We start from the raw sequence: 21,366 nt of genomic DNA on the forward strand, positions 1-21,366 counted from the left end.
ATGGCTTAATTCATTTTGACTTATTATTTTTTTATCAAGAGAATTGGAGACGACATAAGTATCATAAAAAGACAATTATATTAATTATGAAGTGTATTACTTTTTATATATAATAAAAGATTGAGATATATTTAATTTTAATATTTTAGAATGCTGCAATTTAATCCATATAATGTGATATTTTTACTCGCTATAACTTTTAATGGTTTGGATTAACCGAATACTCCGATAACTTCGCAGGAAAGACGAGTGAATGTAAAAATTGAATGTATGCTATTAGAAATAAACAAATGAAGAATAATTTCAATTAGAAGAGGAAAAAACTTTAGATTTTTATGATGAGTATGATATCCCAAAAGCGGAAAAGGTTGATTTATTAAAGGCGGATGAAGAAAAAATATATTTTCCAGAAAAAGTTACTTGTGATTCAGTTGAAGAAACAATATCAACTGACTATAAGAGGCAAGCTATGGAATACTGGAAAGATGGTAAAACAAAACCAAGATCGGTTGAAGGAGTTAAGCAAATTTAGAAAAGTTACACTAATACGACAATTACGTCGATGGAAAAACTATTTTATCCAAGGTGGTAGTATTTTATCCAAAAAAATTAAAAAAATTTCTAAATACACCTTAGATCATTTTAATGAAGCACTTGAAAGAAAAATCATCATTCACGACATTGACATCACTCGATGGGCTTCTCAAGCACAAAATGAAGAAAATGTGTTCGAAAATTTTTTTCCGAATGTCGGGCCACAATCAATATTGTTGTAAGATTCGTAGAATGGACACTGTCCTAACATAGTTTCAGAAACTAAACCAGATTCTGCAACAGATATTGTTTTTCTAACTATTCCGGCCGGTACAACGGGAAAAATACAGCAATTAGACGTATACGGATTCCGATTGTAGAATAATTTTATTAAATACTTTTCTGATACTATTATGTTGTTAGATCTGGCTTTACATGTTCATGATAGAAATAATATCTTGAAATTACAGTCAATAACACACCATCAATTTTCGTCGCCCAGGTTTGAAAATATATTTAAATATGCATGGACTAAAAGTGAATACGTACAGAATGTATACGATGAATATCTGCAGGCTATATCGATAGAATTTGAAACACCAGTAGACTTTTGTTTTAAAAAGAATTCTAAAGTAAAATGCGATTTTTGTGACAAAATAGCCATAATAACTTGTTCTTGGTGTAGAAAATCGCTTTGTATAACACATTTTTTTATGAACATCATTTTTGTAATACATCCCTTACGGAAAAAACACTAAAAATAACACTTCAAAAAATACTCAAGTTGAGTATAATTTGGGACAAGGGCTAAACACTCAATTCAGTGTAAATACTCAACTTGAGTGTTCGCTCTTTAATTTACTTTTAATTAGAGTGTTATTACTCTCAACTTGAATGTTCACCATCAAATTGAGTGTTAATTTCAATGTTAATCCTAAATTGAAGAGTAACACTGAAATTAACACTCAATTGGATGGCAAACATCCAAGTTGAAAGTAATACTCAAATTAATACTCAAGGCCAGCTGAATACTCTATAGTTGAATGTTTATTTTAAATATTCGTTGTCCATTTCTACCAATGCAGATTAATTTTAATTTCGGTTGAACTTGCTTTTCTTGCTTTTGTTTTTATTTAACATTTTCTAATCCAATGTTTGAGAGTGCACACTCAATATTAAGTGTATACCTTCAACCGATAGATGTTGAGTGTACATCCCCAACGTTTCAGTATTCACACTTTATGTTGGAAGTATACACTCATTTATTGAGTGTCATATCCAAATGTTGAGAGTATACTTTTAAATATTCAGTATTTAAATCCCAACTTTGGTATGAACACTCAATCATTAGGTGTACACATTCAATGTTCGAGTATATACACTCAATCTTTAGTGTAAATACTCAAGATTTGAGCGTATACACTTAAATTTGGGAGTAAACTCCCAAAATCGAGTATTAACACTCAATTTCGAGTGTAAACTCTCAAAATTGGAGTGTTTTTTCCGTAAAGGATATGTGCCATAAATGGAAGATATATATAAACAAATTCTATATTGATTTCTTTAAAAAAGATGTGTTTCTAGATTAATTATTAACTGGTAAGATTTTAGTAGTTTTCCTTACCCATGCAACAAATATTGATATTCTTTTACTTCTGCCTAATAAAAATTGTTATTGTATAAAATTATGTTTATAACAATTCCAACTTCTTTTCCCTTTTTCTTTATTCTTTCTTTTATTTTTTCTTTATAATATTTTTTAATTAATATTTCAAACTTATTAATTTAAATTATATTATATTATTTTTATTATCAAAGTGTGCTGTGTGCATATAGTGTAAATAACATTATTGTGCAAATAGTTATTGCAGTTTATATTTGTATTTTTCAATATTGAAAGTATATTTTGCTTTATATTAATCTATATACGCATTTGCAATAATGAAAATGTACGTACGCACATACGTATATATGTTACTTTTGTTATATATATGCATTTATGTTTCATATCATGCAATACATCGGGTATTATGTAATTACGATTAATCCGTTTTATGTTCTAATATAAAATTATACACAGAAGAGGCAATTATTGAGTGTGACGCGACTAAAAAAATAACGCAACACTTTCTAGCGCGGCGCCTATAGCACGAGATTATCATCTCGTTTTGCCAATAATTGGGAATAGTGAAACCAATATGTTCTCACCAAACACCAAGTTACATGTAACGTACCTGTTAGTTGTAATTCCCCACTCAACAATGTAATTGTAATATAACACGTGTGTTATATTGCAATTATATTATTGAGTGGGAAATTACAACTAACAAGCACGTTACATGTAACTTAGTGTTTGCTGGGATTATTATATATAAATGGATTCGGCTTTTAATGCTCTTTAATTTTTGTCCTTACAAAGTTTTCAAGATGTTGAAAAAAAGAGGTGGAGGTGGTGTAAATTAAGAAGTTTAAAATGTTTAAAAAATATAAATATACTATTGTAAAGAGTATAAAATGCCATAAAACTTTTGTATAAAACATTTTTTCATAAACCTCATATTTTCAAAGATATTCGCTAAAAACGAAAAAATGCGTTATTTTTTAGGGATGGTTTCAACCCCCTAAACGTCGAGATACGCGGCTAAAAAAATGTAATATTTTTTTATGTTCTACACATATCCAAGGCTCATTAAAATCGGTGAGAGACAGTTCTGTCCGTTCCCTTGTTAGAGGAAAAGGTGATAATAATGCCAGTGCGGATAATATGGCCACCCATATTATCTCTGTTATTAGCTGACAAATTCTAGTAATTATTTATATCATTTGTTTAGTAGCCTACTGTTGTATAATGGTGCTAATATGACAAAACATAGCAGTCAACATTTGTTACAAGACATTTTTACTTTTAAGAATTTCGAAAATTTTTTAAGGTACAATTTAATATTTTATACATACTTCCTTATTCTTTTTAAACTTAACTGCATTATCACCCAAATGTATATGCACACTTGAGTACTTTTTTATTATTTAACTCTTTATTCGATTGTGTATATTTCGAGTTGTACAAAATTGGACGATGATATAGGACAGGCATGTCAAACACGCGGCCAATACATAAGTTGCGGCCCGCAGAGAGTTTTTAAAAATTTTTTGAAAAAAATATTAATTAATTATTTTAAAGTAAATTTTATTTTTATTTGTATGCAGTTTAGTTTAATGCAGTTGCAGTATGCAGTTTAAATTTTGCGTTTCAATAATTTTTAATTTAGTGATTGAAAAAGAAAGAAAATATAGGATTAAATTAAATCGAACATACACATAAATCTCATTTATGTGCATTTACGATTGGGCAAACACTTTGCGGGGACGATGGTGCGGAGGAAAGTGCGAAGATATCTTTTCATATGATGCTTGACACTGGCGTTTCGAGAGATTGCGTGGTCACATGTGACGCCAACGTCAACCAGAAAAAAAGTTCAAATTTCTCAACTTTAAGTGTCAAAGCTTGATATTAATTGGATAAATATGGGTTATTAACTAAATAACCTTTTAAAATGGATTCTGAAAATGAATTAAAAAATTCTGAAAATGTAAATTAGTTTAATTGCAAGTTATTATATTACTCTATTTTGTATAATACGAGTGAATTTGTTTGTGTAGGATTTTATGTGATGATTTATGTTTTATTATGATTATGTTTGATATAAAATATTTATAGTTTAAGTTTAAAAAATAACATGAAATATAAAATGACTATGTATGTATATTGTATAATATACAATAAAATGTAAAATATTTTTAGTTCAAAAAATGACATGAAATATAAAACGACTATGTATGTATAATATACAATACATTGAACTTGACATTGAGTTTAATAAACACATAATACATAATATAATCATTCTAAAAATCGTATTTTATTAATTTTTTGAACATTAAAAACATGCGGCCCCCAACTTAATACAAAATAGATCATGTGGCCCGTAATATCATATGAGTTTGACAGGCCTGATATAGGATATTGTCAATATGGCCGTCTAAGTGTGCTAGTAATATGGTCACTTTCGACATCTCCATATCGACAAAATTCCTCGATAAATCGATTAAAGGCTTAATTAAGGATGTTAATTTTGTTTAAATCCTTAATATGAATAAGGTTTTGAGATTTAAAGTTATTTTTATTTAACTTCTATTAAATGTGAATAAAATCACCTATTTCAATATAACAACTTATTTTATATAAATGTTATATGTTTCTAACAAAATACTATGACCTTTTTAAACAAAATCAATTTACATTTATTTTTGTGGTGACCATATTACCCTTCCTATTTCTCTTCGACCCATTATGCAGTATCATTATTATATATAATATAATAAACATTTTATAACTTTGAATTAAAAATCTAATGAGCAACACTTTGATGAATATAATCGTAAAATCGCAAAAATGCATGCTTTATAAAAATTAATGCGGGGTTGTAGGGGGGGGGGCTTCGGCACGCGTTCTCTGCACTACACGGATTTGTGATTTTGCATAAAAAATTAGGATAATAATAAAATAATAAATTTTCTTATTTCAAAGCACGCAAAATTGCGTGTTTTATCTTAATAATAAATTTATTATTTTACTAGATACATTTTTCTTTTTTTGTTATAACTTTTTAACAAATAATAAGCGCCGGTTAAAATCTCTTGAACATTACTCAGGAGAATGACATTGACAACATGTGTCAAGGTCAAGGTCAATGGTGGTGGATTCCCTTTTGTTAAAGTTTGCCCAAAATATTTATGTATAAAAATACATATGTATAAAAATACAATATATTTAATATAAAAATTTCCGTGTTAATAACTTTTTAATAAATACTGAGTGCGGCCTAAAATCTTCACAACATTACTTAGAATAATGGCCTTGATAACATATATGAAGGACATTGAAATTGGGGGTGGCTCCGTATAACTGCATAATTACCCAACTTTGTTTATGAAGCAATTTTTAATGTCTCACTCTCTTGCGCGTGCGTACATTAAAATCCCCCCTCCCCCCTCTCCCCCTCTCTCTCCCCCCCCTCTCTCTCTCTTTCTCTCTCTCTCTCTCTCTCTCTCTCTCTCTCTCTCTCTCTCTCTCTCTCTCTCTCTCTCGAATGGAGTAAACGTGTCGAACATCGCTCCGTCTTTATAGTGTGTTTTGAGAAGAAAAGAAAGCAGGAGGGAAGTGCAAAATTGGTGTTGTGATAGTTTCATATAGATCAGTGACAATAGGAATTGTTATCTAGCCGGGAAATGAAAATCTGTGAATAGCTGAGGTACATTTCTAATCATGTGTATCGACGACGTTACGACAAGCAGGCACTGACGTGGATGGAATCTGCTGACATGTAGCGAATTCGACGGCGGCGGAACACAGGTGTCGATTAATAAATTATAGAAAAGATATACCGAATATCGATGTTCGGCATGCAAGAAGACTATTAAAATTGAAGTAGTACAATGCAAATCACGCGTTAAATTGTTTTACCATCCAGGCTGTGTTAGTAAACACAAAATTTATGATAGAAATAATGAACTAGTACCGTGCCAGGATCCCTTTGCAAAATTTGGGATAGAGAGTAAAATTGGAGAAGTAAAGAAAACGGCAAGCAACAGAGATAGGCTCAGATCGACAGGAGCATCTGGAAGACCAAGCACAAGTACGACCCTGCTTAAAATGACAGATAGGTTATAATTGGATCTTATTCAATCAGATAGAATTTCTATGGTAATTAATACGATATCGTATTAATTACCATAGAAATTCTATCTGATTGAGTAAGATCCAGTCAGAATCTATCTGTCATTTTAAGCAGGGGAGTAAATCAGCAAATATGAACCTAAAAATTGATTGACTTATAAGAACAATAAAAGAAATAAGACGAAACTATATGTAAGAAGGAAATTAAAATGATAACAAAGGAAATTATCCAGCCCGAGTTAAAAAATATCAAAGCGCAGGTAGAAGAAGTAAGAAGGATGCTATCCACTAGACTTAGTAATTCATCAAGAGGAACACAGAAGAGTCATAGTGAGATAGTTAAAGAAAAGAAAAAAGAAAATGTTATAATTGTTAAACTTAAAGTTCAGCAAGAAAATATTGATACGGCTATGTTAATAAAAAAGAAAGTAGATATAAAGAATATGGAAATGGAAGTAACAAAGATAAGGAGAGAAAATGATGGTACAGTCATCTTGGGATGTGAGACTGGAGAAGAAATGGCAAAATTGAAAACTACAGTGCAAAACAAGCTAAGTGATGACTTTAAAGTTACTGAGTCACTACAGATAAAGCCAAAATTGTTTATATTGACGAAGAAGAATAGAACTTGAGTGATAAAGAATTAATTGATTCAATCAAAAAGCAGAATAAACTTAAGATACAAGAAGAAAGTAATATGAGAATAGTGAAAAGATTAAAAACTCAATCTAATAAAAGAGGTAAAACAAAAGGCGCCATAATAATTGTACTAGATGAAAAAACACATGAATTAATGTTGAGTCAAGGAAAGGTAAATATAAGATGGAAAAAGATGTCCTGTATTTAATCATATCAGTGTCAAGAGATGCTTTAAATGCTGAGACTATCACCATTTTGCGAAATACTGTACAGGAAATGAGGCGTGCCATAAATGTACAGGTAATCACAAATCAAATGAGTGTACAACAAATGAGAAATGTATAAATTGTATGTATAAAAACCAAACATATACAACCTGAAGATAAAAGATGACCATGATGCACTGAGCCCGGAATGTCCGACATTCAAGAAGGTTCTACAAGAAGAGAAGAGAAGGGCTGGATGGGAGGATATAAAATAGCAATCACAGAAGAAAGAGAAACTATACTGTATACAAATGCGCAAAGTTTGATAGCGCATAAAGATGAAATACATAATCAAGTTATAAAGAAGATTCATCTAGCAGTTATAGCATTGTCCAAAACAAAGCTGACGTCTGAAATAGAAGATAGTGAAGTGAATGTGCTAGGTTATGATATAATCACTCAGACAGCACAGGACATCCCATGGACGTTCATTTTGTGTCCAATTTGTGTCCACACGTCCATGGACATAAAATGAACATCCATCATATGTTCAATTTCAGATATCCATCAATGGCCAATATTTGGACGTCCATAGGATATCCGGTCTTAGGCCGTATTTATATTGTCGATTTTTAATTATTAAAACAGTCTTAATTACTATCTCAGTACACACGATGATTTTCCGGACCCATATACAATGAGTACTCATGTGTTCGTCCTTACCCAGATAGCCAAGCGAGATTAAGCATATCGAGCAAATTAATGCACTGCATGTATATTGTGAACTTGCCCACAATTTGCTGTCATTGTAATTTAACGTGGAACGAAGTTAACATCAGGAGAGCAAATAACCTTCATGAGTTTATAAAATTATAAGTGCATACATTGAGGAATAATAAACTTGTCACATTGACAGCAATTGTGCATACATGTTGACAACTTGCCGTTAGTTTGTTGAATTCTAATGTAGAATTTTATATGATGTCAGAACAACAGACAGTTTGAGGAAACACCTTGGCTTTAGTTTGATAAAATTAATAGGGAATAAGAGACAGCAAAATAACAACATGTTGCCTTTATTTGGCTATCTGGGCTATAGAAATTATTAAGTGATTCGTATGTATTATAATACTTTTACATTTTTAGAAAGTGTACGATTATATATCAAAAACTGAAATTGTATATAAATGTTATAATTATAGCCGATAATATTCCAAAAATACTCGAAGATATATAAGGTGAAATGTAACCGGAAGCCATCCTGTAATAAAAAGATAGAAGGGATCGAGATGAACATAAAAATCTAATATTGTCTTTGGTTAGGTCTTGAGTTAGGTCTTGGATTAGGTCCACCAATAATCGATGTATTAATTTTTCAAATGCGAATGAGAACGCACCGAGAGAAGAGCTCAATCCGCTCAAACCGGAATAACACGGAAGAAAAAATTTATCGTGAATGTATGGTAAGCTTTCATTAAATTACTGTTCACAATTACGATAGAAATTAATTAAATTATTTGCCGATTTTATACGTTAATATCTTGATTATTAGTGAACCTAACCCAAGACAATATTGAACTTTTATGTTCATCTCGACCCCGTCTATCTTTCTATTACAGGATAACTTCCGGTTACATTTCACCCGGTATATATTTATATATGTAATATTTTCAAATTTTATCGGTGTCTATAATTTATATATAACTTTAATTATAATTATAATATCGATCTGTATTATTAATAAATATGTGTATATATATATATATATATATATATATATATATATTAAATTATATTATATTATATATACATAAATCTCTTAATTACAATAATTTAAAATATTGATTTATTATGTTGTATTTTGTTTCATGTAATAAATACATAATTTGATTCTACATTTCAAATTTATTATTGCTTATAAACTTCTTCTTTATATTTTTTAAACATTTATTTTAGCAATAATTACGAATATGTCCATTTGAGATCCTTTTAAATTCTTTTCAAGTCTTTTTTTGGATGTCCGAAGTTGTGAACAACGAGCGTCCATAAGACATCTATTGGACGTCCGTCGAACCTTATTTGGTTACTTAATGGACGTCCCGATGTCCAAGCTCGGATTGACTATTTACAAACCTACCAGTTCGTTCATTGATTTCTTGAGCTGGACTTTGCCTTATATTTTTCTCTACTAGTAGACTAAATTCCTCAATGCTAAATTTATTATAATTTCGCGCAGTAAATACTCTATATTTACTAACATTTTTCTTCTCTTCTAATGAAGTTTTTATCGACGCATTTTAGACTCATGTTAGGACCACATGTATCTGTGCCACATTATTAGCAAAGACTAAATCTATCATTGTCTGACTGTCTTTCATAATTCTCGTCGGACTATGAATTAGTTGTTTCATACCTAGACTAGACAAGAACGGGCTTGTAGGTTTGTAAATAGTCAATGCGTTAGATATTACAAGAAAAGAATTTCGAATTCCGAAAGTCTGGGAGAGAAAGTGTGGTTTTCAGATGAGATTAGGGAAGCAGCAACTAGTAGAGATAAGGCATTTAGGAGAGCTGTAACTGAAAATACGGAGAGCAGCTGGGTACAGCATAAAACAGAGAGGAATGCAGTAATAAAATTAATTAGGGAAAAGAAGAAAGGGTGTTATGGGTGAAACTATAATACATGATATAATACATAATATGACGATAGATATGATCCTACAAATATGTGGAAAGTATTAAAGGAATTAATTAAAAGGGAACCAACAAGGACAAAGGAAATAAATAATACAGACTTTGAAATATTAGATAAGACAATTGAATATAATTTATCTGATAAATTTAATATGTATTATATACAAAGTATTCAGAATAGTAGAATCTATAGAAGGTTCAGAAAAGATGTAAACAGAAGAAGAAGTATTTATATTATTGAGGATAAGAGATATTTTGAAGACTTTAAATTAATTAACACAAAGGACTTAGAAGTAAATATATGCAGCTATCGCGAAAAAAAATACAGAAGAGGGAATAACTAGCGATATATTAAAAGGGATATTACCAGTCATTAAAGAAGAATTTGTTAATGTTATTAATCAATCCCTGAAAGAAGTTGTTGCCCACAGAGCTGGAAAACATCGATAACAATACCGATACCAAAGATTGAAAAAGCTAAGAAGACAAGCAAATTTAGACCTATTAATATTCTACTGATATATTAAAAAGTTTTAGAATTAGTTGTTAAGAAACAGACTGAGGATTACTTTGAATCTAATGAGTATATAACAGAGCATCAGGTTTCAGGAAACATTATTCGTGTGAAACAGCAATTCAAATTGTTGTCAATGACTGGAAAATATCAATTAGTGAGGGGAAAATAATAAGAGTAATATTTATGGATTTCAAAAGAGCATTTGAAACAATAAATAAAAATAGATTAATAGAAAAATTATATCAGTACGGTATTAGAGAAAATGTTTTAAAATTGATAAAAACATATCTTAAAGATAGATTGCAACAGGTTCATATTAGTAATAATTGTTCAAAATTAATGCGGACTGAGCACGGTGTGTCACAAGGATCTATGTTGGGGTTCTTGCTGTTTATTATATATATTAATAATATAATAAAAATTTGCCGGAAGGCTATAGTATAAAAATGTTCGTGGATGATACACTAATATATGTAGCTGAAGAAGGTAGTGCAGAAATAGAAAGAAAAATGACTTTAATATTTAATATAGTAGCAGAGTGGATGAGATTGAATATGCTAAAAATGAATGCGAGAAAACAAAATTTATAGTTCTGAAAAGTATAAGTAAGGAATTATTGTATTGAAATGCCTAGACGGAACGGAAATAGAGAGTGTAGACGTAATAAAGTATTTAGGTATAATTATTGATAATAAGCTTAGATTTAAGGACCACTATGATTATATGTTAAAGAAAATAGGAAAAAATGAGTTTTTTTAAATAGAATAGGAAACTATATATCAGCATAGACACGAGATGTATTATATATAAGTCCATAATAGCACCCCACTTTGAGTATTGTGCAACATTATTAGTAGATATGGGTGAAACACAATTGAATAAATTGCAAGTAGCACAGAATCGGGCTATATGCCAGTAATATTACAATGTAATGGGTATACTAAAACAGAACATATGTTACAAGTGTTGCAATTTATGTTCATAAAACAGACTACAATATAATGTATGCATTTTTATATTTAAGATTCTACATAACTTGGCACCAAATCACTTAAGGGACTAGAAGTAATCAGGAATAAAGATTAAAAAAACAAGACAAGATGGGACTATTGCAATAAAATTTTGTAGAACTAAGAGTACGCAAAACAGCGTGTGCTATGAGGGTGTGAAACTGTTACCAGCGTTACCAGCGGAGATAAGAAGTTGCGATAAAATAGAAATGTTTAAGCAAATGCTAAAAAAGCATATTTTATGTAACCCAGTGAGAAATGAGTCATCAATTCGACATCGATTTGACGTCAAAATTATTCATCGAAAACTGATCGAAATACTCATCGATTTCGATTCGATTATGGTCACGGTTTCGATGACTTCTTCGATAATTATCGATGACTCTTTGATCAAATTTCGATGGCCCGTCGATAAAATTTCGATGTCGATTACATTTCGATACATAAACGCGTGCTTTCCAAAATAAATTTGAGATCAATACACTTAGCCAAGTATATTTTAAAAGACTTAAAGAAGTTTAATAAACATCTATTTAAAAATTGCTTAAACGGGCTTGATGATTAAATGATTAAAATCGACCAACGGGATTATAGTGAAGCAAAAACTTGGCGTGCCCGGCTCGTATTTTTTCTGAATTTCCAAGGCTCTATGTCTATGTTATTGATATTGATAAATATATATACAAGAATGCAATTAATATGACTCGGATATTGCTTTACTATCTGTCAGTTTCTGCTTTATTATATGTTATCACTTATATTTCCATTTTTCAAATAATTTTTGAATAGAAACATTTTTGAATGCGTTTATATACTTGACATATATACTTGACATATATACTTGACATATCTTTTTTAACTTTGTGAAGTTTTTCATAAGTTATTTTTTTTTTATTATTTTATTCGTACAAATAATTTTCATATTGTATAACATTGATCATTTTAAGTCGGGCGTTTTAAGCCGAGCATGCCAAGTTTTTGCTTCACTATAATCCCGTTGGTTGATTTTAATCATTTAATCATCAAGCCCGTTTAAGCAATTTTTAAATAGATGTTTATTAAACTTCTTTAAGTCTTTTAAAATATAGTTGGCTAACTGTATTGATTTCAAATTTATTTTGGAAAGCACGCGTTTATGTACTTGGCGTATCTTTTTTACCTTTTTAAGATTTTTTTAAGGGATTTCATTCCTTTTTGTAAAAATTAAAGAGTTACTTCTTTTTTTAATTACATTAAGTTTTATTATACATATCTTTAAATGTGTTAATTTGATATGTATGTATGTATATATGTATATATTTTCCATAATTTATTTTATTTTATTTGTTCTGCAAAAAATATGAATGCATTTTTAGCATTTCGATGCCAATTGCATTTCTTTATACTTAAATCATTTATTAACACCCATTTTGCGCTTTTAGTACATACCCAGTGAACACAGTAATAGAGCAGCAGTGTAACAGCAATGTAACCGAATATAACAGGTTACGTTACTCTGAAATTACACGTAACTTACATGTAAGTTACAATTTCCGACTCAGCAATATAACATGTTATAATTACATGTTATCTAACTGTTACACAACAGTTACAAAGAAAAATAAAATAAAATAAAAATTTCATTTTTAAAAAATTATTTTTATCAACAGCACATACTACATTTAGAATAAATTTTTATTAATTAATTAAATTTAAATTATGTTATTTTTTATTTTATTCTTACTTGCCGCTGCTAGGTTTGAACCCGGGACCTTAGGATGATGAACCTTGTACTCTACCTGCTACGCCAATTTGACTCATCGATATGGGTACTTGTTATTGTCTACATATACTTATATATATGTTATAAACTGACGCAACTATATTATTTTTTATAAAAGCAATTAAATTTTGCAAAACATTAAAAATAAATAGCATTAATTTATTTACTTATTAATTTCATTGTTAAATTTATCTTTTTCCATAACCTTAATAATTTAATGGAAATTGCGATCTATTTGGCATTAATCTTTGAAGCGTTCAAATGATTAATTAGATGGTTAACTATATAAATCGTAATTCTAAGAAAAATTGAATAGTATACATTTATTATTCTGTTTTTGTTCAGCACATGATGAATTTAGATTTTGTGCATTTTTGTGCGCAGTAATTGTAGACAAACCGTTATTTTTGAAAACATTATCTTTATAATAATTTTTTTTATTATCAAATAGATCTGTCATTCAGGATGTTATAATGTTGTCTGATTTCTGAGTCAACTACGACGCATCGTTCCGTAATAACATTGATACGACGTGTTATGTTACGATTATACAATTTTTGTTGAATAACTGTAACGCCAAAACGATGTATAACAGCTATATCACTTGCGTATAACAAATATTACGTAACAGGTTATTTCCATGTCATATAGCACCTACACATCACAAGAATAACAATGTTAAATTACATGTAACTTCCATGTTATATTGCCGCTATAAAATGTGTTCACTGGGTATCATGTTTGTATAATGTCCATCTATTATATTTTCACCGTGATAAAAGATTGCACTAATAATTTTATACTTATTTGCATTGACAGATAAAAATTTTTTATTAATATTTTTGATATTTATTACATATATATTATGTATATTATTTGTTTATGTTATTATTATTTATTTTATTTTTATTAATTTCATTAAATTTTTTCGTGTACTAATAATATCACTTACATTCAGACGTTTGTTGTAATTTTATTATTAATTTTTATATTAATATTTTTGACATTTACATATATATCATGTATTTGTTATGTTATATATTTATTTTAATTTTGTTAACTTATTATACTTTTCTCGCATACCAAATTTACTATTTATATTATAAAATAATTTTTTTTATGTTTTAGTTTTATAAAATTATATGTAGACACATTGTGAAGCCCCTTGAACGACAAACTGGCTTTGCGTGTGTGTGTGCATGTACATGTGAATCTGTAGAAAATAACTCAAATAAGCTTTTTTGCGCAAGAAATCTCAAGATCACAGAATTATTAAGTTTATTATATTTTTTCGCGTACCAATATTCACCACTTACATTACGAAATAATTTTATTTTAATTGTATAAAATTGTGTGTAGGAACATTGTGAAGCCCCTTGAACGACAAACTGGTTTTACGTGTGCGTACATGTGATCTGTGGAAAATAATCCAAATGAGCTTTTTCGCGCAAAAGATTACGAGATCTCAGAAATGAGTGTACCAATTTTAATCAGAGTGGTCGCAATCCAAAGCTTACATCAATATTATATAACAAAATTGCCATTAGATTTTTGATTATGATTTTAGTCTGAGATATTTTAACTGAAAGTGAATTTGACAGCTAAATTCCAGATAAAGCTTAGTAGCGGCGTGACATTTGCGCAGTGAATTTGCATTATGCAGCAAAATTCTTTATGTACTTGGCGTCGCGCCGCTACCGCGTCGCTTGATAATACTGTTGCAATATATTGTCTCAAATAGTAGAATGATATCAATTAATGTTTCTATTACGTATTATTGAGTCTTTAAACGTTTTGGTGAGATATTCGGTAACTTGTGTTAAAAATTACTGTGCTTTCACATATACAAAGCAACGAAATAGCTGTACACTCATTATGTGTAAGCCACATACACATAATATATTATTTTTATAATAAATATAATATACTAGAATGATATCAATTAATGTTTCTATTACGTGTTATTGAGTCCTTTATTAAACGTTTTGGTGAAATATTCGGTAACTTGCGTTAAAAATTACTGTGCTTTCACATATACAAAGCAACGAAATAGCTGTACATGCATTATGTGTAAGCCACATACACATAATATATTATTTTTATAATAAGTATAATTATTGTAGATAAATCATGGGAGACATTCTTCAGACTTAACCTGACTTGATCCTAAACTCTAGTTCGGATCAGTTTTTGAGAAAAGTGTTTAAACAATTTGTTCGGCTCTTCAAGCGGCACTTTTTAAGGTCATAAAAATCTAAAACGTGAAATAAACTTTAGTAGCGAACAAATTCCATGAAAATGCTTTTCTTTTAAATAAAAAAAAACTGATAAAAACTGATTTTAAGTAAAAATTAATAGCTCCATTGGTACGAAAAAAATATAAATATCAACTATATATAATATCAAATATAAATATCAAATATAAATGTACAACACATGCTGAAACAATTTTTTGAGAAATTGTTTACATAAATTATTTAGAAACAATTTATTTTGGTAATATTTTTACTACTAATTTTTTATTACTAATCTTTTTTATGGCAAACTTTTTGTTTAGTTAATTTTATCCATCGCTGCTAGATTAATTATACGAATTAGATAATTAAACAAATATTTTAAGTAATTAAGTAAATACAGGTCAACAAATAAATAAATAATAAATAAAAATAATCAAAATTAAAATAATTTTTAACTGTATTCTTATTTATTTGTTTATTTAGTTTGTTAGTTTAATTGTCTATTTATTTCTCCATGTACTCATTAATTTAAATTTATTTATTTATTTAATTATTCATTACTCATTCATTAATATAAAAAATGAAAGTAAAGTTGCAATTAAATAAACGTTTGATAAAGACATAGAACCGTATGGCATGCTACGCTTCTGCATACTTCGACCGCGTGCCGTCTGATTAATCAACTTAATTTATTAATAACTTAATAAATAATAATCTAAGTCAAAATTGGTAAAATAATTTTTAATTCAAAATTTCACCATTTTTACTCCCTAAAATATTAATTAAATGTTTAATTAATCATTCTGGGACTCTGTATATGGATTAAGTCAATGGTGTAAGAAATAAGAGAATAGAAGTAAATTTTAAGCCATAATAAATTAATCAATACTCAATTAACTAATATTTAATTACTCTTTTGACATTCAATCGTAATTGGTTGGAAATAAAGTATTCCTACTTTTATTTCTACGTCTAATTTTCTCCATATATTGTAGACATTTTACTTTCGCGGATACATAATCACGGAGCTTAATCTTATGACGATAGCGTAAGTTTGTTATTTATACTATACATTTCTATACGTTTTTTTTTCGCATCAGTGTGTTGTCAATGGACTTTGTTTCAGTTGACAATCGCGAACATTGGAAGCAAGCAAGCAGGCAAAACGAACAGAAATCAAAGTATACTTCGGGTGACTCACCCGGTGCTTCCGTATGAAACAAAACTTCGTCACACTGTCGCATGGAAAGGCCGATAAAAATAGTAGCAAAGGTCACGGCGCCGACAACAATTTTCACCCTACGCGTGTAGCGAATCGCTCGTCAGCCCATTCCGTTTACTCTCTCTGCCATAGTCTCCATGGGAACTGACCCTCGTGAACTTTTCAAGGCTGCGCAAACCCTTCTACGGGATTTATACAGATTTATCGCGTTTGTCTTGCTAGAAGTGACAGCAATGCCAGAGTTAACAAGTGGAAAATTTTTCCCCCAAGGAAAATTTTAGGTTTTGTTATTATCATAGAAGATTTTTTGAAAGAATAAAAAGTTTAGAGGAATTTTTCGAGGAAAATACAAAGATTAGTTCCTTAATTTTTTTCTTAAAAAATTTTCTCAAAAAGTTTCCCATAATAATAACAATTAACAAAACTCAAATTTGGGGAAAAATTCCCCGAATCTCTGGCAACTTTGCCTAGTGACACCCGAATTATCCTTCTATCGTTAGACGATGTTCTTTATGGTAGATTAATAGTAAGGTGATTCTTCTCAGGTAACAAAATACAAAACGCTCTTTGGAACGATTAAAACTAATTAAGGACTATCGAAATAGTAAGCATGATCTAATAGGTAAAGCGAGCGGTTTGAACATATTTGAATCCTGTTAATTAAAAGACAAAACATATCAGTAAATTCCGAGATTTATATTTTGTTTTCTTGTTAATTTCGAGCCGTTAACTTTACTTCAACGAATCAGTTTAATCTAATCGAACGATTTAAACATTAATTTGCCGAAGTGGCATTTTTTGCTCCGTCTTCTTGCTCATTAGGTATCGATCTACTCTTCATGAAAAACTTTCGAGAAATCCTGTAAAAGATTTATTCAGTCAAAAAGGTGAATTTTGATTCTTATATAACCAATCACACATATAATTGTATAAACTTAATTTTCATTTTATAAAATTTAGAAAATAGACCTATAGAACCTGTTAACAGATACATAAGAAATATTGGAGTTCGATTCGATTCGCTAAGCAGCGATGATACTTAAGTGTACATCGCATTGTTCACGTCGAGCATAGAGAAAGAAAGAGAGAAAGTGAGAAAGGGGGGGGGGGGGGGAGAGAGAGAGAGAGAGAGAGAGAGAGAGAGAGAGAGAGAGAGAGAGAGAGAGAGAGAGAGAGACCTGCGCATCTTTTGTCGCCAAGGGTGTTGAACCTCACCTACTACACAATACTAGCTTGAGTAAAGAGAAGGACGTCGCACGAAGTGACTAGGCAATTCATTGCCTACATTTAAAATGTTTGCATCTGAATCTTTAACTGCCCAGGATCGTTGTTGACTTTAGATATCAATCGTCCGATATAATTAGAAGAATGGCGCAAAACATGGGTTATCCAAAATCGAAATTAGCGACGCCGTAGTCCGGTTTCTGTTGATGAGCACAAATAAAAAGTTAAAACTGACAGCTTCTCCTTACCTGTTTTTCTATCTCTCTCCGTCTTTCTCTCGTCCGCTTCCGCTCTTTCGCTGCACTCGAACGTTCTGGTTCCTTCGATCGTTGACTCCTGCCGTTCGTCCTCCGCCAAGCGTATCGATGACACACACACTTCGATCCCGGTATGTTCAACTTGACTCGGCCGCGCCTCGATTTCGTCGCGTCAGAAAAGAGAGACGAAAAGAGAACGAAAATTGAATGGCGACTAGACGGAAGAGAGAGAATAACCGGACGTTGCAAAACGATTGAAAAAGAGCCGGCACTTGCAAGAGATGCGCATAATACTAAACCATACACAGATCAACACTCGTCACACTACTGAGTCGAACTGAGGCCCGCCGCGCTACTCTTAGGCAGGCCCCGTCGCAACGACGCGAGTGTGCAAGGGTGGGGGTCTGCTCCGCAGCTCCCGCGGCTATTTAGTGATGGCGACAACACCCTCGTGTGCAGAACTTTGAACGCTCAGAGAATATTTATTTTTTAATGAGACAGAATCGTGATTATATAAACTTTCACTGGAAAAAAAACATCGATGGTTCTCGCGCACATCTTTTGTACTCAATACCAAGTCACGTAAAATTACAGAGGCAACCTCGCGAAGCATCTAAAGTAAATCTGAAATCTTTAAAAAGCAGGAATTAATAACATGCAATAAAATGCAGAAATAAATATCTGCCCCACTTGTTTTACCAAAGAACTTAAATACTTACTCTGAGATCCGGGTATCTCCTTGCTCTTCTTCCTATTCTTTGCAGATAAATGCACGCAATACTTGTTTGATGAAACAAATCGAAACCACCTCAAGCCCATCGCTCGTAGCTGATTCGGAATGAAAAGAGAAAGAGAGAGAGAGAGAGAGAGAGAGAGAGAGAGAGAGAGAGAAGGAAAGGGAGGAGGAAATAGCGCACAAGGGATGAACGCGCATCGAACTGTTAGCAGTTAGGGTTAGGTTAGGTTAGGTTAGATTTCCGTAGGGGCGGTGAACCTCGTTCGAGGTCCTCGCGTCAATGGCCAATGTTGCGATAGTAATAACGATCCTGTATTATTTTTAAGCACGAGACATTCTCCGAGGATAGAATCAACATCGTGTTGCAATTTTTTGCTCTTGTTTCTTACAAGCATTTTTTTTAAGTATGATAACGCCGGTCATCAGAAATTATTGAGATGCTGTTGACAAGCTAAGCATCACGGATCATAATTATAATAGTAACGTGTTAAACGTGGAATTTTGAAATCGGGATCTTTTTTCTGTATCCGTACGTTTCGCTTTTACTTTCTGATATGTTGCGATAGCCGGACTAATATTTTTTTCCGAAAAATTAAAACTGTAGAAAAAAATTAAAAAATTAAGTGATAAAAAATAGTGGTAATAACTATAAGTGACAACTCTATTATATGTAAAATTATTATACATTGAATAAACTATTTTATAGTTATTGTAATTAAAATTTAATTTATAAGAATTAATAAATATTAATTATCCATTTAACAATATTTATGAAGTCAAACTTTGGCAATCAATTATTTTTCTAATAAATAAAGCAATATTTTTTTTAAATGCTTTTAGAAACATTTGTAATAAAAAAATTTTTAACATTAAAATTAAAAAAATCTCAATTAAAATGTATTTTTTTAATATTGTGGAAAATGTTTTCTTATAATTCATCTATTATTTTGAAAATGTCTTTTTAAATATTAAATAAATGTTTTTTACATTAAAAAAATAATTATGTTGTTAAAATAAATATGATTATGATTAGTATTACATCCTATAAAATACACTCAATAAATAAAATATTCGCGAAACTTTTCGGAAAATTTTTTCTCGGGAATGTATTTGAAAATTTCTAGTCACTCATTCAAGTTAACCTATTATTAACTCGATCTGCATACAGGAACTAATACTTCGTGATGATATATGATGAATATTTTATTTTAATAACATATTAATTCAATAAGTCAGTTCCAACTTTTAGATAAACTTACCTATTGGGTAAATATGTGTCTTTATTTATTTTAAAAAATTAAGATAAACACATGCTTAAATGATAAGTTTACTAATTGTAAGAAGTTGGAACAACCGTTCCTATGTGTTAAAAAGAATTGTGTAGCTAAAATAATAGAATATACATAGTCAAGTTTGATAAACTTCCCATGTGTCTATAAATATGTATATGTGTATATACACAGCAAACACAAAATTACATGTAACGTGCTTGTTAGTTGTAATTTCCCACTCAATAATATAATTGCAATCTAACACACGTGTTATATTACAATTACATTGTTGAGTGGGAAATTACAACTAACAGGTACGTTACATGTAACTTGGTGTTTGGTGGGTATATATGCGCGCGCTTGGTGTGTGTGTGTGTGTGTGTGCGCGCGCGCGCGTGTGTGTGCGTGCGTGTGTGCGTGCGTGTGTGCGTGCGTGCGTGCGTGCGTGCGTGCGTGCGTGCGTGCGTGCGTGCGTGCGTGCGTGCGGTGCGTGCGTGCGTGCGTGCGTGCGTGCGTGCGTGGTGCGTGCGTGCGTGCGTGCGTGCGTGCGTGCGTGCGTGCGTGCGTGCGTGCGTGCGTGCGTGCGTGCGTGCGTGCGTGCGTGCGTGCGTGCGTGCGTGCGTGCGTGCGTGCGTGCGTGCGTGCGTGCGTGCGTGCGTGCGTGCGTGCGTGCGTGCGTGCGTGCGTGCGTGCGTGCGTGCGTGCGTGCGTGCGTGCGTGCGTGCGTGCGTGCGTGCGTGCGTGCGTGCGTGCGTGCGTGCGTGCGTGCGTGCGTGCGTGCGTGCGTGCGTGCGTGCGTGCGTGCGTGCGTGCGTGCGTGCGTGCGTGCGTGCGTGCGTGCGTGCGTGCGTGCGTGCGTGCGTGCGTGCGTGCGTGCGTGCGTGCGTGCGTGCGTGCGTGCGTGCGTGCGTGCGTGCGTGCGTGCGTGCGTGCGTGCGTGCGTGCGTGCGTGCGTGCGTGCGTGCGTGCGTGCGTGCGTGCGTGCGTGCGTGCGTGCGTGTGCAGGGTGTTAATAAACCTCCACATAATATTCATATTATCGTGTAGCCTACGAAAATCAAAGACGAAAAGCTCTTTAAATTTCTCAATTCCATGCATACAGCTCTCATAATTATTGTCGGAAAATAGTGAAATACAGCCAATGTACGCACGGCTATAATAGAAATACGAGCGCGGTAGGAAACAAGACGATCATCGTTGCGCGTGAGAGGAGATATTCGCGCCGTCACTCGCCGCGAGTCGCGCCGTTGCAAGTTGCGATGCGAGAAGAGCGCAAATAAAATTCATTGCTATTCGCAACACTGTTCGTAGCGGTCGGCG

The 21,366-nt window shown here is 31.8% G+C and overlaps 1 protein-coding gene across 2 annotated transcripts in view; it reads right to left on the bottom strand.

Moving 5' to 3' along the window:
- The window catches only part of LOC105837548 (protein singed), a 162,090-nt gene extending 143,927 nt beyond the window's left edge, over positions 1–18,163 (bottom strand). For both annotated transcript variants that reach the window (XM_036290994.1, XM_036290996.1), the window contains exon 1: positions 18,031–18,163. The gene's annotated coding sequence lies outside the window, so the exon portion shown is untranslated. The remainder of the gene's footprint in view (positions 1–18,030) is intronic.
- Positions 18,164–21,366: the final 3,203 nt, after the last annotated feature.

The sequence above is a fragment of the Monomorium pharaonis genome, chromosome 8, assembly GCF_013373865.1.
Source record: "Monomorium pharaonis isolate MP-MQ-018 chromosome 8, ASM1337386v2, whole genome shotgun sequence".
NCBI lineage: Eukaryota > Metazoa > Arthropoda > Insecta > Hymenoptera > Formicidae > Monomorium > Monomorium pharaonis.